Source organism: Notamacropus eugenii, chromosome 4, assembly GCF_028372415.1.
Source record: "Notamacropus eugenii isolate mMacEug1 chromosome 4, mMacEug1.pri_v2, whole genome shotgun sequence".
Classification (NCBI taxonomy): Eukaryota; Metazoa; Chordata; class Mammalia; order Diprotodontia; family Macropodidae; genus Notamacropus; species Notamacropus eugenii.
The window spans coordinates 82,533,326-82,552,576 of NC_092875.1; the positions used below are offsets into that span (position 1 = coordinate 82,533,326).

At 40.5% G+C, this 19,251-nt stretch overlaps 1 pseudogene; it reads left to right on the forward strand.

Annotated features, from left to right (window-relative positions):
* Window positions 1-19,251, forward strand: part of LOC140502264 (protein RCC2-like) — a 245,268-nt pseudogene that overhangs the window by 5,960 nt on the left and 220,057 nt on the right.

Genomic DNA, 19,251 nt, shown 5'->3' on the forward strand with positions numbered 1-19,251 from the left:
CCAAGGTTGCATTTTATAAGCAAATTCAACGTTGACTACGTTTTTACTGTATGATCTCCAAAGATTTATTGACTCCCTTTCTCTCTTTTCTCCCTTCTCCCAACCCAAATGTTCAACTAAAATATTGCTTCTTAGTTGACGACTTAGCATTCCTAAAAAAAGAAAAACAAAAAGAAAAACAAAAAAAAACTTTCTTCCAAGAGCATCTTTGAAAAAATCCCCACTTCCAAGAATGTCACTGGAAAAAAAGAATCCCTCTTCCAAACGCATCCTCCTGTTCCACATGGAAAAAGACTCTAAAGACGCTCTTTGCAACTAAATACACCTACTCATGCAAGTTTTGCTTTCATATTGACTCCAACAGTGACACTGTCTAGGGGTAGCTATTGTGCTAACAGCCTAACAACTGAATTTTTATCTAGTTTCCTACATACTAAGTTTTGTCTAGAACAGGCATTTAATCATAGAAACAACACGAGCCTTTTCTAAAGCTTTAAAACAAAGAATTGATCTACAGCTAAATACATGGCCACCAATATCCTGTGATGTTGAAGGGATGCTGAAAGAAACCTGAACTCACAATCATGCTCCTCTTTGCCACCTGAACGATTTCACCCTTTTATTTTTCCCGAGTCACAGAATCAATATTGGAAGGAAAACCCCAAGATCCTCTGAAATAATTCATATAAGTCATCAACACCGAGACTCTTCAACAATACTCCCAATGGACCAGAAGAGCAGGGAAAGGGAGTCTCTGAGGTTTCCTCCTTCCACAGTGCTTATACAGAACCCACTCCTCAATTGCTCCCCAGAGGTGCCCTTACCTACCTGTCCACCTCCACCTCCACTAAACAATGCTTTGTCCCTCCTCCCTTTGATGCAGCACAAACAGCTCAGTCACCCCCAGCTCCTGGCCCCTGGCCTCAGCTGCCATTGCTGCCGCTACCACTTCCCCAACTACATCCCCAGCCACTGCACAGCCTCCACTGCTGCCATGAACACGTCAGCCCCCTCTCAGGTGCAGCAGAACTACCACCAGGACTTGGAAGCTGACATCAACTGCTAGATCAAACGGGAACTCTACGCCTCCTATGTCTAACTCTCCATGTATTACTACTTTGACCAAAATGATGTAGCATTGAAGAACTTTGTGAAGTACTTCCTCTACCAGTCTCAGGAGGAAAGCCAGCACACTGAGAAGCTGATAAAACTCCAGAACCAGCTTGGCAGCCCCATCTTCCTGCAACACATCAAGAAGTCACACCAAGGTGACTGAAAGAGTGGGCTGAATGCAGTGGAATGTGCTTTGCACTTGGAAAAAAATGTTAATCAGTCATTACTGGAATTGCACAAGCTGACAAATGACAAGAATGACCCCATTTATGTGATTTCATCGAAACTCACTATGGGAGGAACAGGTAAAGTCCATCAAACAACTGGGTGATCATGTAGCCAACCTGGGCAAAATGGGGGCCCCAGATTCTAGCACGGAGGAATATCTTTTTGACAAGCACACCCCTGGGGACAGTGACAATGAAAGCTAAGTTAACCTGGCTTCCCACACACCTGGGAAATGTGGGCATTACTCTTACTGTCTTTCAGTGCACGCATATTTTGGTTATCTGGCCGTACTTTCTACCAAAAAACTACCACCATATACATCTCAATAAAGTGACTAGGTAATAATAAAAAAAAAAAAAGAAAAACAAACAAAAAAAAAGAAAAACAACCCTAATATCCCCAATCAATGCTTGTCTCAGACATTTCAATATCAACAAAATGATGAAGATCACCCAGGATGACCTGAGGAATCCCATTGCATTTTGGACAGCACTCATTATTAGAAAGTCTTCTCTTTGCATGGAGCTGAAAGCTCTACAATTTATTCCCTAAGGTAAGTGGATTTTGATTCTGAAGACCCTGTTCATATTGCAATCATGTCTGGGAAGGGGTTAATACATGAACACTTGGAGCTTAGTTGAGTATCTCTGGTTTCTGGTTGTCCCTTAGGGGAATAGGGAAGACTGTGAATGGAACATAGACCTGGCAAATTTTCATATGATAAGGCTATGTTAAAGCAGGGAGTAGGGTATTTATCAGTAGACAGAGTGTTGACCTGAGATCAGAAGACCTGAGTACAAATTCAGCCTCGGTCCCTACCAGCTCTATCACCCTGGGCAATTCACTTAACCTCCATTTTCCTTAATTCACTGGGGTTTGGAAATGGCAAACCACTCCATTATTTTTGCCAAGAAAATTCCATGGACTGTATGGTCCACATGCCCATAGTCAGATACAAGTGAACAATACCCAGAAGAGTTATAGAAGAGAACACAAAGAGCTGAGAAATGTGGGCCTGGGCCATCTTACCCTTACTAGCTGGGTGACCTTTCTGGGCCTTGAATCTCTAATATTGAAAATTGACAGGTTGAATAAGAGATCTTACGAACTCTTACACATTTTACAACTCTAAAATTTCTTAAAATTCTTAGCTGAGCAATTAAATACTACAGTTCTGGTACGGAAGTCTCTTGGTTTTAAGTAGATCTAACAATGCAGGTGTCCTGTTTTCTCTTTAGTAGAATATTTCCCTTCCCACCTGTGTCTGCAAATTCCCTTGATTCCCTTACCTAAGCTCCCTAGCAGAGGACAGCATCGTCAGGGCATTAGAAATCCTATGCTTTCACCTGCTGAACTCACAATAGTTTGTCCTTGGTGATAAGACAGGTGTCATGTCTAAAGAATTTCTTTTCTTTTCAGCCTCAAAAGAGCCAGGGAACAAGTCATTATCAGGTCTGAATCTCTACTGAATATATGAAAATCTTATCTCTGAAGATTTTTCCACATTTTATGTCTGTTGAGGTATTATCAGTACATTGTGTCAGAGTGAAATATTTCCAGGTTCCTGCAATGGTTTATTATTGAAATGAAAATTACTAGAAGACAGAAGAGACCTTGGGTGAGAGAATAGATTACACTTGAAAGAATTACACATCATGTTGTGGTGGAATGGACTTTAGGGGTTATGTAAGTCAACACTTATTTGAAAAATGAAGAAATTTTCTCCAAAAAAACCATAAATTTTAATATTTGCAAACGTTTTCCTTCTAACAATCATGTTGAGCTGCTAATGACATTGTCTTCATGCTACAGATGAGAAAATTAAACCTGGGTTTTTGAGCCCAAATCCAAGTTCTGCAAACCAGTTACTAAGGAAGGATGACTCCAAACCTCAAAGTGGAGAAATACCTTTCTGAATGTCATATGGTACTTTAATAGCTGGGATCTAGAATTCAAGGACAAGCTTCTGATATGCAATCAAGTGTTGTCTCCACTGACCTACACAGACTTCCACTGACAAAGGCTTCCTGGCTGCATTTAGTTTGCGTAAATAATATTTGTTTAATTGAACTGAATTGAACTGAGTTAAGCAAATATTTTTCATCATGTCTTCCTTCATTCAACAGGCAGCTGACTCATTTCTATTCTGTGGATGAAAGCTATGCTTGCATTTGTTCTGATCAGTATGTTGATGGATAACATTTGTAGATCTGAACAAGGCCTTTGACACTGTTACTGGTGAGGGATTAAGGAAAGTTAAGTCAAAATTTTATTGCCCAAAGAAGTTCATCAATATTGTATGTCTATTTTATGATGGCATGTTTGCCCTGATTCTGGACAATGGACAAAGCTCTCATGACTTCCTAGTCACCAGTTGAGTGAAACAGGGCTGTCTGCTTCTTCCCATGCTTATTAGCATGATGTTTTCAGCCATGCTGACTAATGCTTTCAATGAGGATTAGCACGACCTCAAGGTCTACTACCATACTGATGGCAAATTCTTCAATTTGAAAAGATTAAAAGCCAAGACCAAAGTGGAGGGAGTTCTGTTTTCAGATGATTGTGCACTCAGTGTAGCCTCTGAAGCTGAGATGCAACAAAGCATGGATCAATTCTCTGTTGCTTGTGCTAATTTTAGCAATATCAAAGAAACACAGGTGTTCCATCAGGCACCACCACACTATCTGTACATGAAACCATCAGTTACAACAAATGGAGGAGCTTTGAAAGCTGTGAATAAGTTCGCTTCTTTTGGTAGTGTACTTTCCAAGGATGAACACATTGACAATGAGGTTGATGCACACATTTCTAGAGTTTGCTCAGTGTTTGGGAGGCTCTGAAGAAAAGTTTGGAAGAGAAGAGGTATCAGACTGACTGCCACACTGAAAGTCTACAGAGCCATTGTGATGACCTCATTGTTGTGTGCTTCTGAAACAAGGAAAGTCTACCAGTGCCATGCCAAGAAACTGAATCACTTCCATTGGAATTATCTTAGGAAGATTCTGAGGATCACCTGGCAGGATAAGGTAGGAGATACTGGAGTCCTTGCTAGAACTGAATTACCAAGTATTCACACTATGCTTGAGAGGGTGCAACTCTGATGGGGAGGCCAAGATGTTTGAATGCAAAATGTTAGCTTGCCAAAATGATTGTTATATGGAGAATTCACATGGGGCAGGAGATCACATGGTGGTCACAGGGAATGATATCAGGACACTCTCAAAAACTATGGATTTATCTGTGCAACATTGGAGACACTGGCACAGGACTGCTCAGCATGGTAGGCCCACATCAGAAAGGGTGCCATGTACTTTGAGCAAAGCAGAATTGAGACAGCACAAATCAAACACAGGATATGGAAATTTGGAATATTCACCCCAAATATTCACATTGACTCCTTGTGTCCCACCTGTGGCAGAGCATTGTGAGCTCATATTGGTGTGATCAGCCACAGTCAGACACACTGAAATTACACGTTCTCTTGGAAATTCCATCCAAAAATAAAACAAAACACACACACACAAAAACCAGGAAACATAAGTCATACGAACAAACAAACAAAAAAAACCTTCTTCCAAGAGCATCCTTGTAAATGTCCCCACTTCCAAGAACGTCACTGTTAAAAAAGAATCCCTCTTCCAAACGCACCCTCCTACTCCACATGGAGACTCTTTGCAACTAAATACACCTACTCATGCAAGTTTTGCTTTCATATTGACCCCAACAATGACATTATCCAGGGCTAGCTATTGTGCTAACAGCCTAACAATTTTATCTAGTTTCCTAAGTACTAAGTTTTATTTAGAGCAGGCACTTAATCATACAAACAACACTGGCCTTTTCTAAAGCTTTAAAACCAAGAATTGAGCTGCATCTAAATATATGGCTGCCAATATCATGTGATGTTTAAGGGATGCTGAAAGAACCCTGAATTCACAATTCATGCTCCTCTTGGCCAGCTAAACCATTTCAACCTTTTATTGTTCCAGAGTCACAGAATCAATATTGGAAGGAAAACCCCAAGTTCCTCTGAAATAATTCATATAACTCATCAACAAAAGACTCTTCAACAATGCTCCCAATGGACCAGAAAAGCAGGGAGAGGGAGGCTCTGAGGTTTCCCACTTCCCCAGTGCTTATGCAGAACCAGCTCCTCGATTTCTGCCCAGAGCTGCCCTTACCCACCTGTCCACCTACACGCCCACTAACAAAAAAAAAAAAAACAAAAAAACAAAAAACAAAAAACAAAACAAAACAAATAAACAAAAAAAACCCATGAATATCAAGGCATTATCCCCAATCGATGCTTATCTCAAACCTTTAAAGATCACCACCATGATGAAGATCACCCAGGATGACCTCAGGAATCGCATTACATTTTCGACAGAACTCTTTATTAGAAAGTCTTCTCTTTGCATGGAGCTGAAAACTCTACAATTTATTCCCTATGGTAAGTGGATTTTCTTTCTGAAGACCCTGTTCATATGCAATCATGTCTGGGGAAGGGGTGAATACATGAACACTTTGAGCTTAGTTGATTTTCTCTGGTTTCCAGTTGTCTCTTAGGGGAATAGGGAAGGCTGTGAATGGGATACAGACCTGGTCAATTATCATATGATAAGGATATGTCAAAGCAGGGAGTAGGGTGCCTATCAGTACATAGAGTGTTGAGCCTGGAATCGGGAGACCTGAGTACAAATTCAACCTCAGACTCTTCCAGCTCTATCACCCTGGGCAATTCACTTAACCTCCATTTTCCTTAATCCTCTGGGGTTTGGAAACGACAAATTACTCCATTACCTTTGCCAAGAAAACCCCATGAATTGTATGGTCCACATAGCCACAGTCAGACACAAGTGAACAATACCAAGAAGATGTATAGCAGAAAACACAAAGAGCTGAGAAGCAGTGGGCCCGGGCTGAAGTCTGGGATCTTACAGTTACGACCTGGTTGAACTTTCTGGGCCTTTAGTCTTTAATATTCAAAATTGGCAGGTTGAATAAAACATCTGAAGGACTCTTTCACATTTTACAAGTCTAAAATTTCTTATAACTCTTAACTAAGCAATTGAATACTCCATTTCTGGAATGGAATTCTCTTGGCTTTAAGTAGATCTACAATGTTAGGGGTCACATTTTCTCTTTAGCAGAATATTTCCCATGCCACCTGTGTCTGCAGATTCCCTTGATTCCATTACTTAAGCTCCCTAGCAGAGGACAGCATTGTCAGACCATTAGGAATCCTATGCTTACACCTGCTAAAATCACAATTTAGCTGATCTGTGGCCTGCGTCATGATGTTATTGAGGTAGAGGGCTCAGCAGTGCTCATAGAATGCACACAGACCAGGCAGAAAACTGTGAAAAACATCTGTCCCCAGTCACTCCTCACTAAGTTAATGCTGAGCTCTTCTCCCCATGACAAAGGGCAAAGGTTCATCACTAGCTGGGGCCTCAAAGGGATTCTATCTCCATCCTCCTCCCTGACTCAGGGTGGAATGATCAAGGGGTGCAAGGTTTACCCATAGCTCCCTTCCTTTCTGTAAGCTGCCTGGGAGCTCCAGAGCAAGTTGGATGGTGAGTGCTCTGTTACTCCAAAAAGAAGCTATAGAGGGGACTCTTGGTGTGGTAAAAATTGAGATTCCTTCAGACTCAAAGACTTTGTGATGCAAAGACACCAAACAGTGAGCTCCAGGGTTGCATTATCTAGTCCTTGTTGAGTAGCTTCTAGTAAGTGTCATGACCTCCCTGGCCCTGGCCATCACAGACTTGACCCAGTGATGGTCAAGTAAGGGTGGAAAGAGGATGACCTGATAGTGAGGAGGTCCTGGCTCTGATAATAGTTAGCAGTACGACCTTGGGGAAATCACCTAAAACCTAACAGAGCATCAGGGACCATTAGATTGTAAGCTCCTTGAGGGTAGGGACTGTCTTTTGCTCTTTCCATCTGCAATGTTTACACAGTGCCTAGTACAAAGCAGGTGCTTAAAAATATTTATTGATTGACTGACTATATAATAAGGGGACCATAGGATCACAGGTTGGATTGGGTGATCCCTAAATTGTCCTCCAGTGCTAAAATACTATGGTTTCTATGAACTGAGGCATTTTGGGGTAACAAATGAATGATGGGAAAGCACGGTGACTGATGCATGAGACACCTTAGTGTACCACTGTGCATTGGTATCAATGACTGGTTATGTGATTTTGAGCAAGTCAGTCTACTTCAAATGAGATAATGTACGTAAAACACTTTGTAAAGCAAGGAGCCTGTGTAATTTTAGATGCTGGCTGTCATTCCTTAGGTCTTTCTTCCTTCATTTAGAATGTAATTTTGTGGAGGACAGAGATTCCATAACTTTTGTATTTTTTATCCCCAGTGTACTTAGCACATATTTAACAAGAACTTAATTAACTGATATTATTCAAGATGCTAATGAAGATAAGGATGATTGTGGTGGGGAGCCCAGTGATGACTCTTGGGTTCATCCTTGACTGTCCAAGATCTTTCCTATGAGCAGGAAGGAAAATGATATGTGGGGTCCTGTGGGAGTTGTAGAGTGTGGGGCAAAGCAACATGTAAACACCTGAATGTGGAAATTCTAGTCAGAGCCCATGTTCCTCTTTGGCACACTTTCTTCTTTTACATAATGAATTGATTGTGCTGCCACTAAAGCCAAGGCCAAGGGAATCACCAAGGGCAAAAGGGAGTTGGGAAGGAAAGTGGTTCCATTCGAATTCATACTCCAACTTCATAGGATCAAAGGACTTGAGTCATGAAAGACACTGGGACCTTAGAGAGCATCTCGGTCAACTTTTTTTTCGAAAGATGAGGAAATTAAGACCCAAAGAAGTCCAAGAACTTGCCCAAAAGCCTCAAAAGCGAGAATTTGAATCCAGTTCCTTTTAGTCTACTGTAAGTTTCAAAAAGCTCTTGAAAATATATCTGCCTCACCACATGGGATTTAAGCCGGCCATAACAGGGGGAAAAGGATTATACATAGGACAAACTCTGAGGCAGGACAAAAACACACAACCCTGCATCATGTATCCTTTTCATCACCTTGGCAACCCCCTTCTCTCAGGGTCACAGTTTCCTCATCTCTATCATGTTATTTTAGAGACACAGACCTTAACTGTGAAAATCCCCAAAAGAGTAGGGGAATCTATAATATAGAGTGATAGTCCTCTTTTGTTAACTGTTATTATGGTGTTTTGTACCTAAACAGGCTTTGATAATGAAAGGATTTTTGATTGTTTGCTAATTTTTAAAGTATTTTCTTTCCTTCTACAGACCTTCTTGCCCACAGGAGTTCTCTAGCATCATGGACATCTGCTGAACTAAAAGAAGGTATTGTGTGAGGAAAATACAAAAGAAACACCACAAAACATAATAGGTTGTTGCTCATTCACTTACTGTAACTCATGGCATCCCAGAATGATAGAACCTCAGAGTTACAAGGCACCTTAGGGGCCACCTGGTCCAATCCCCCCGTGTTACAGATGTCTTAAAGAAAACCCAGGGGGAAACATGACTTGCACAGGATCACACAGAGTAATTGGCAGAGCAGGTATTTGAATGAATCTCTTTAGGTTACAAGTGAAGTCTTCTTCCTGCTTTAACACCTTTTTTGGGCCTTAGTTTAATCATCTGTAAACTAGAAGTAATAATTTCTGCCTTACATTTTCACAAGGCAGTTATGAAGAAGCCATTTTTATAAAGTGTAGAGAGATATATATCATGTGAACTTTGCTTTTATAGCTTTTACTATTCCTATGCTGTAGCATCTAATCCCTCTCAATTTTCCCTCCTTCCTGATGCTCATCTATAACTTCCAAACACCCAGATTCCTGCTTAAGGACTCATTTGAGTGGAAAACATGGAGGACAGAAGCAAAGCTAAAACCTTGAAGACTATACAGAAGCCTCATGCCCATTGATCATAAATATTTTGAGAAGAGTGAGGAGACTTGGACGTAGTGAGTTTCACATAACTGTTTTAGAAATGAAATTTATTGTATTTTAATAGACAAGAAAATACTGGCTACTGATATTTTCCAGTGAAGGGAAAAGTGAGTTTTTGCAGGAGGTGTAGTGAGACCCAATTAAGCCAGATCATAGCCAGACTATTTATTTAAAGATTAAAATCTAGGAGAGCAGCAGACAAAAAATGGAAAAGACATGTTAACATTTTTATTACTAACTCTCTTCTCAAAGTCACTATGTGGGGACTTTAATATTAAAATGTCCAAGGTGTAACATGTGGAAGTAGAGTTCAGAGTAGACCAGGACTCTACACAGAGGAGATACATGCTAGAGTTAACACAGTTTGCAGAGTTAGGGGATTCTTAGGTTGTCTGAAAGATAGAATGATGCCAAATGCTTAGAAAAGTCAAGAATTTTATTATAATATCCCCTTTGTGCCTCCACCCTACAAATTTCCAAAAGGCAACTGAGAAAATAGAAACACTTATGTAGTCCCTGAACCTACTTCCCCATGTCGATCAATATTGCATGGGAATAAGATGAACACACGAATGTGATTCAAGAAATCAGTCCCAGACACTTGGAATGGCCTAAAGAGAAGTAGAAGTGTTTTCAAAGAAGGACATAGAGTAGTCTGGATTGACTGGAGCAAAACAGGTATAGATGGGGAGAAGAGAATGAGATAAGCAAGAAAGGTAAGATGGTACCAGATTATTTAGGCCTTGAATGCCAGGCAGAAGATCTCAAAATGGACAGGATATACTGCTGCATTGAAGAGTTGATCAGTGAAGCTACATGGCCAGATCTATACATAAGATTATTAGGTTGTGCTAGACTAGAGGATATTATTGAAGATGGTATAAGAAGGTATCGAGTAGACTTTGGCACATTATGCTATAGAGGACCACATGTCTGCTGTCATATAGTTGACTGAAAAATGCAGAAACTGTAAAATCCCAGTGTACTCATTTTTTAAATTATTAGTTATTTGACTCAAAAGAGCAAACTGCCCCTTTTGTTGGCTCTCCTCCAGTAAGATATCGCCTGTACCTGATCGAAAACTTATAGGAGTCTTGTAACACCATGGGTGACTGTAAGAAAACTAGTTATCACATTGAATGAGGCTTAAAACAGAACAATGAGTGGCCACCCAAGGTCTTTGCTCCTGTCATAAAGGATGCCCAGCTCTGAGTCCCAGTGGAAGAGGGATTTCCTGTAAATGCTGAATCCTTCCAGATATTCCTATTTATAGATGACATTGTACTAATAGGTTAAAGTCCCACAACTTTAGAGTCACTCAGTAGAAATGAGAAGAATGCAGGAAAAGGGGAGGAAGAATGTGCTCCAGGTTGAGACCTGTAATTAACGAGATCATTAAATCTTATATCTAGAGGTAAAAGGGGACCTGAGAGGCCTTCAAGTCTGACCTCATTTTTTACACGAGGATAATTAACCTCAGAGAGGTGAAGAGACATAGTGAAGGTCACACTGTAGTTAAGGGTCTGAGGTAGTCTTGGAACCAAGATCTTAGTAACTTCAAGTCCTGTTTCATATACATATATGTATATTTACATGTACATGGTGGTACACACATACATCTAAATGGCATAGTGGATTGAGCATTGGACCTGGAGCCAGGAAGACCTGAGTTTACATATAGCCTTAGATACTCATTAACTGTATGAGCCTGGCCAATCACACATGTGCCTGTGTGTTAATATGTATGTGTGCACACTGTGCATGCATGTGCGAGTGCATACTCACAATCACTATAAACATGTCTTTTGTGTACACATTGTATATATGTACATACACATATGAGTACGTTTACATACAGTCTTTTCTTCCGTATTCTTCCAGTGATGATATATTGCTGTGAATTATAGAATTCCATGTTCTCCAAAAGAATTACATTTGAGGGTAAGCCACAGAAAAATGGAAAGCTACCTGATATTCAGAAGCAGGTTGTACTATGTAATATGAAGAATTATGCCTAGGGGAGTAGATCATCACCAAAGAGTCCATGATCTGGAAAGGAGATGGTCATAGAAAGAGTGAGAGACAACCAGTGGACAACTGGCATGCTCCACTTCCATAACAATGTAAGAGAAAGCAGGGGGAGATTCCTAGCAGATTGGGCAGAGCTCTTCTTCAGTGGAATTTATGGGAGGTCCTTGGACAAAAGTAAGACAGAATGAGAAGGTTGGGTTTGACAGAATAGCTTACATCCTATTCACTGAACTGAATTACCCATATTGAAGAAATCATAGTAGTATGAAAGAAAGAGCAGTAACCCCCCACATTTATATGTGTGTGTGCGCTAGGAGCTAGAAAAATCAGAAGACGCCTCACGTGGAAGGTGGCATTTAAGCCAGACTTTGGAGGGAAGGAAAGATTCTACAAAGTGGGAGGTCAGGAGGGAGGCTGTCCCAGGCCTGGGGGACAGTGGGGAACAGCCTTTGAAAGGTACCAAGGTGGTTGATGAAAAGACTTGTGTGATCAAAAATCCAAAATACGTGTGTGAGGAGTAATCGTACACCTTGTGAAGTTCAGATTTCATGTTGTTACCTCTGTTTGACTGAGGAGGAAACAAGAATTTACTGAGGTGCTGGGATTTGTCAAAGGGAATACAGTTAGTAAGGGCTAGAACTCAAACCCAGTGCACCTGACTCCAAGCAGGCTGCTCTCCCTGTTGGGGTCATTCTAAACCATCTCATCATTCTAACCACAATGCCCACTGAAGGAAGGCCATTAGCAATACAAAGGAGTAACCTGCAAATAAGGACAAGGAACAAAACAATAAAATCTTAGAGGACACAGAGGAGGCATTGACCCTTTATTAAGTTCTAATGAATTCCCATGGGTGAGAACTTTAGAGTTGTCTGCCCAGCATTTGTGACATCAGAAGGAAAGATCTTGGTCTTTTGGATAGACCCAGCTTATGTCTCTGCATTTAGGCAGGGCCCCCTGACTAATCTGCCTAGTGAACAGTTTCTTTATGAGCTATCATCTCTGTATTTTTAGGTCCCATGCAGCCTACCTCCATAACAAAGGGAGTAACAAGTGCCTTGTCTGGCCTTAAATCTGGGGACCCAGACGTTCAGGCTTTGGAACTGATGCCTAAAGAGACAAGAGGAAAAGGTGTGTAGGAATACCAGCACTGTCCTTGGATCCAATTAGAGAGAGCCCCTGCTGCCCATATAGATAGGAGAGAGCCATTAAAGAATGGAAGGAGTGATTGGATTCTGAGCTCCAAACTGGCAGTATTGTAATGTTGAATCTAAGGTCGCTATATTTGGCTTAACTACATGTGTATATAATACATGTGTATATATGTGTGTGTAACTACATGTGTGTATATAATACATATGTATATATGTGTGAAGCTACATTTTTGTATATAATACATGTACGTGTGTGTGTGCGCGTGTGTGTGTTTGAAAGAGACAGACAAACAGACAGAGAAATAGAGGGTATCTTCATAGGGCCTCACGCTGGTCTGTAAGGCAAACTCAGGAAATAAAAGGAGTTTATTAACACAAAAAAGCAGCAGCATTGCGTGTACTTTTTGGTGTGTATACAATGTGTTTATAATGCTCCCTGTTTGTCTTCTCTCCTAGTACAAAAAGTATCTTCTATTTGATTACAAGCTCCTTGAGGGCAGGGATTGTCTTTTCCTCATTTGTAACCCCAGCATTTAGCACAGTGCCTGGCATACAGTAGGGATGTATTCAATGTTTATTGAAATGAACTGAACTGAAAAATTCCAATTTCTGTCAGTCCCAATGCAGGACATCTTTTCAAGCATTGTAAACAGCACGCAGCACATGGTCCCCATCTCCTTTCACAGAACTCCCCTCAAATCTCTTTACCCATAGGAGCATTCATCAGTGGACCACTCCCCAACCACTAAAACAAAGCCTGCCTCTTTTTACAATCCTTCTCCCACACTTTGGATGAGTCAGCCTCAATGACTCCAGTTTAAAACCTTATTTAGACTTTGAATATGTAGCAGTTAATCTTCATAAGATGTCCTGTGCATGTCCACTAACCTCATCTCCCCATAATTACACGTATCAATCAAAAACACTTTTCCCTTTATGTAAAAGTTGCTTACTCCTCTCTACAAAAGGCAATACCAGTTTCCCTAGAGCTTGATTGTAACCTGTGGCACATCAACATTTTAATAACAACCTTCAGTTCCTTAAGGAGTAAATTATGGGTAATTTCAGGCACCCTGGGTCAACATGGAAGACATTTTTGTAGGGACAAGACTTTTCTAGTACTGTTCACCCAGTGCACCCACATGTAAGGCCTGCTCTGCATGAGATGCCATCATCCTATTCACACAGTGTGCATGAAGCCTTCCAGGCTTGGTCTGGAGATCCCCACTGGGATGGAATAAATTGCCATGGTATAAATTGTTCTCCAGGTTCTACTCATTTCACTCTGTATTAGCGCATAGAGGAAGAAGAAAAGGAGGGAAAGAATTTGAACACACTTTATAAAAAGAATGTTAAAAATAAAGGAAAAATTAGTAAAAACACATCATGCTGGTAGGCAGAGGTTGTCTTTCTGCTCTCCTGTATCCCCAGTACTTAGCACAATGCCTGACACATAGTAGGTACTTAACAAATGTTGGTTGCTTGGTTATATAGGCGAAGCAGAATAGTATAATGAATAGAACAGTGGACTTGGAGTTAAGAAGACTGGTGTTCAAATCTCATCTGAGAAATTGACTAGCAGTGTTGAACCTCAGCAGTTTAATCCCTCTGGGCTTCAGTTTCTTCATCTGTAAAGTGAGCATGTTAAACTAGATGACCTCTAAGGTCCCTTCCATCTCGAATTCTGTTTTTGTGGTCTCCATCTGACAGATAAGAAGGCTGAGGGACTGAGAAACAATGTTATTTTCCCAAGGTCACACAATATCAGAAAGAAGGCTAGAGGCCAGTTCTTTTGACTCCAAGTCCTATTGCTTTCAAAAGGTCTCCCTAGAGCAATCTTTTATAGACTGCCAAGAATTTCACTGTGTTTAAACTCAGATCCTGTGATGTCCCAAAAGATGAATATTTGATTTGCTTTTTCTTTTTTTTGTAAATTAGATTGTGACATTCACTTTTGTGCAACTGGGTGACAGTGGAGAAGTCAAGGAGGAGATGCCTCAGATTGAAGAAATGCTCTTTTGTCTGACGTCTTGGTGTCCAGAGGAATTTGAATCTATGGTTGTAACTGTGGTCAAGAAGGAAGGGGAGACCCAAGTGATCCCATGGATAGGTATGTGGGATTATAGATATGTGATATGGATGCAGTGTCAGGACCCAGTACTGGCACAAGGTCAGCTGGCATTGGTTCATTGCACTTAAGTCCTGACTCATCAAGATAGCCGGGATCAGGAATAGATCAGAGCTCCATAGCTGTGTGTGTGTGTGTGTGTGTGTGTGTGTGTGTGTGTGTGTGTGAGAGAGAGAGAGAGAGAGAGACAGAGACAGAGACAGAGACAGAGAGAGAGACAGAGAGACAGAGAAAGAGACAGAGAGAGAGAGAGAGACAGAGAGAGAGAGAGAGAGAGAGAGAGAGAGAGAGAGAGAGAGAGAGAGAGAGAGAGAGAGAGAGAGAGAGAAAGAGAGACACGGGGGGAGGGAGAGTTTGTTTTTAAAGAGAAAACAAAGTTGTGCCTGGACACTTGGTACTCGTGAACAGTAAAGGTTTTGCTTTGTTGTAGGTGGTGCTTTTCACATCATTGTTGCTTAGAACTAGGGAAGAAATTTGGCTGAGAGTCAGAGAGGAGTTCAGGATCCAAAGTGACAGGTGAGAATCACTAAATAAAATGGAAGTAATCCCAGGTCAAGCTAGCAGGGAATCATTGAGTACCTGCTACATGTTCACATGGCCCTTCCCTCCAAACATCTGAGTTATCTGGTTAGCAATAGGAAATAAACACAAGAAAAAAAATATATTTATGTTTGTATGTATATATACATACATATGTATAGATGTATGTGTAAATACACAATAAAATAAATTTAAAGTATTTTATAAAGTAATTGTGCAATAAGGAAAAACACAAGAAAAATTAACAAAGTAAAAGAAACTACACGAACCCTAGGAAGACTATAAATAGTTGAAATGTTAACTATCCTGAATTTTTAAAAAGTTCTAGTGGTGCCTTTGTTTTTTACACAATTGTTATTCTCCATCCACCCCAACTCTCCATACAAATTGCAAAACTGATTCATATCCATTGACAAAACATGGTCCCATAATACATGTATATTCTGCCCCCATGATCCCTTAGCTTTCTGTCAGATGTGTTTCATTATGTGCTCTCCAAAGACAGATTATTGTGCCTGATCTGAGCCTGACTGCCTTGTCTGGTTATTGTCATCATTGTGTATGTTCTTCAGTTATATATTTCAGACACTCTGACGCCTATTAAGAAGTATACAAGGCATGGAGATGATATGAGATGAAGCCAGTTGAAGGGAGTAGGAATGTCTAAACTGGAGCTGAGGAGAGTTTAATGGAGCATGAGAGCTATTACCAAATACATGAAGGAATGGAATGTTGAAGGGTTATACTTGCTTTGCTTCACCTAAGAAGATAGAACTAAAAACAACTGAAAGAAATTGCAAACAGACAGATTGAGGAGAAATATTAGGGAAATTTTCTGGGAAATTTAAGTGGAATGAGTCACCTCCTCGGGTTATAACAATTTCCCTGTCAGTGGAAGCATTTAAGTAGAAATTGGATGACCACTTACTGGGGAATCTATAGAGGCAATAGGATAGGATGCTCAAGGGTAGAGTGGTGTAGGCTACCTCTGTGATGACTTCCAATGTAAGGGTCTATTGTTCCAAGAATGGAGAGCCCCTATCCCTAAGTCACTGGTCATATGGCAGAGGAGATACTCAACCAATCAACATTCCTTCAGTACCTGTCATGCACTTTGCACAGTGCTCAACTCTGAGCATAAAACGGAAAAAAGAGAAAGAGTCCTGCCTTCAAGGAGCATACATAGACAAATAAGAATTTACATTACACAGCATCATATGCCATGGGTCAAATGAGTGGCAAAGACAGTGTTTCCAGCAGGGTAGCCACTTAGCAAAACCTAGCAGAATTGTTTTCAGGTGATCTAAGAGAGGAAAGATCACTTTCAGCTGAGATCATCAGAGAAGTCTTCATGGAAGAAGTAAAATTGGAGTTGGACCTGGTATAAAAATATCATGTTTATTTCAGTTGAATGACAAGGTTGGAAGCCAGGTAGCAAAAGGTGAAAAGTAAGGATCGGACTTGTAAAGTTTCACTGGGGAAAATCTTCGTGGATGAGATTTGAATTGAGTTTTGAAAAATGGATAGGATTTAGAAATGCAAAGATCTTGGGGAACTGTAAAAGAAAGTTTTGCAAGTGAAAAAAATGCAAAGTCGAGAAAGTACAAGGCGAAGGTCAGTGAATAAATATGGCTAAACCAAAGGCTATATGTAAAAGAGAAAGAAGCCTGGAATGGTTAATAGATGAAAACTGAAAATCAGGATCTGGTCAAAGAACTCACAGATCAAGGGCAGCTTAGGCTACCAGGGGAAATAATAACAATATGATTAATAATTATAGTTTGCATTCCTGTAACTCTTTAAAGAGGGGACAGATAGAGAGATAAATGATACATACCTACATACTGTGCTAAGTGCTAGTGATACAAATACAATTAAAAAGAAAGCCTGTGCCTTCAAGGGGCTTCCATTCCAGTCTGTGAAGAGAATATATAAAAGCAAGCTGAGAAGTGGAGGAGGGGAAAGTACATGCTGGTGGGTGGGGAAGGCTTTATAGTTACAATGTACCTTGGCACTTACCTTAGTCATCTGAGCCTAGTAATAACTGTGAATCTCTATCTGACATATAGGGAAGCCTTGAAACATGACTATGTCCAAATAGGGCAAATGCCAGTCCTATCCCACCTTGAAATTCAATAAATTCAGTTAATTATTTATTCAGTGCCTATTGTGTAAAGATAACTATACTTGGTTCTAGCACACATACAAATTGTGAAAGACCAATATGCTGAGTAAGGGAGGTGATCATTCTGTCTTCCTCCACACCAGTCATAATACAGCTGGTTTATTGTGTCTAGTTCTCTGCATCGCAAACACAAACCCTCAGATGAGTTGGGGCATGTCCAGAGAAATGTGACTAGGATGGTAAAGGAACTGAAAGCCTTACTATAGGACTGGCTAAAGGAATTGGAGATGTTTAGACTGCAGGAAAGAAGACCAAATTAGATGAAGAAACAGGGCTCTTCAAATCTGTTAAGGGCTGTCATGCGGAAGAGAAATCAAAGTTTTGTTTTACTTGACCCTAGAAGGCAAAACTAGAACTAATGAGTAGAATTTATAAGAAAGAATACATTGGAAAAACATAAAAGTTTCCTAAATGTGAGTGTCATGCTTAAGTGGACTAAGCTGCTTTGTAAGTTAGTGTGGGAGTTCTCCATGAGTGGGAGTGTTCAAGCACAGGCTGTCTGCTCACCTGTTAAAGTTGCTATAGATGAGAGCTTTGCTTTAGGCAGGGGCTAGACAAGACTATCTCCAAAGTGCTTTCCAACTCCTCAGGGAGTTTATAATCCATCAGGGAATTCTATTTCCATGCATTATATAATACAAAATTATGCTTGAAGAAGCATTCTAGTTAACAAATTTCTTTGTAAGAGTTGATGAAGTAGAAAGAGTGCTCAACTTCAAATTTGAGAAGCTCTGAGTTTGAATCCAGAAACTGCCAGTTACTTTATAGCAACAAGCAAGCCATGTAACTGTCTGAGCCTCAGTTTCCTTATCTTTAAAATGTGGGTGATAATATCATCCTCCCTGTGTCCAAGGCTATTGTAAAGAAAGCCTTGGTAAAATATAAAGTTTTAATATATACGCCAGAATTATTCTTGGTGACAAGGATGTAACATTTTGGTCTGTCCATTGTTTTCCCTTTGCTTCTTTAGGTAGAAGGCAGAGTCTGTGTGAGAAGCTTCTGTGTGAGAAGCTTCTGTGCTCCTGTGATCAGTGTATGGCTGCTGAGTATGTATGGCTGCTGCAAACTTCAATGAGAGTCACAGGTTCTGGAGTAGATCCAGGTGCCAGGAGAATGGAGCACCGTGTGAAGACAGTCACCATGAATGGCCTTTCCCTCCCACTGGTGTAGAAACCAGGAGCTCAAGCTCTGAAGAAAACAGCAATGAAGAGTCTGTTGCTTCCCTCGAAGGGGGTTTCAGAAGAAAGAAGAGATTCTTGGGAAAGCCATTTGACAATGCTGGTTCCAGGCCAGCCCACGGACAATTATTTGTTTCCTTCATCAGTGAAAAACACCATAAACAGGTCATCTAGATCTATATTATTCCAAATTTAAACTTTCTGAAGCCTAGGATGCCTTACCTGCTGAATCATAATAATGACTCTTCTACATTTTCCCCCACAGGTGCAATGGGAAGATTGATTGAGAAAGTAAAGAATATGCTTTGAAAGTTAGAATTCCTACACACACATGAGACATTATTATTGCCAGACTTCTTAGAATGCAAGATCAGAGGGGTCTGGATGTACTTTTTTATCTGATTTGTATTGAATGTATTGGATCATGGAATTTAAATAAAAATTCAAATGTGTTTTTAGAACTTCCCCACTTTAGATGACGATGCACCAGTGCTGCTGGGGGTATATATGGGAGAAGGGATGAGAGGATCACTACCTGAGCACTTAGTCTTTGAATGCTATTCTTGGGAAAGTGGAGCAATGATAAACCTAGAGTTAGCAGTTCAGGTAAAGGAAGTTCTAGTTAAGTTAGGTATCACTTACTTTCAGGCAAGTAGGTAGCACAATGGATAGTGTGCTGGGTCTGAAATCAGGAACTCATCTTCCTGAGTTAAATCGTGCCTTAGACACT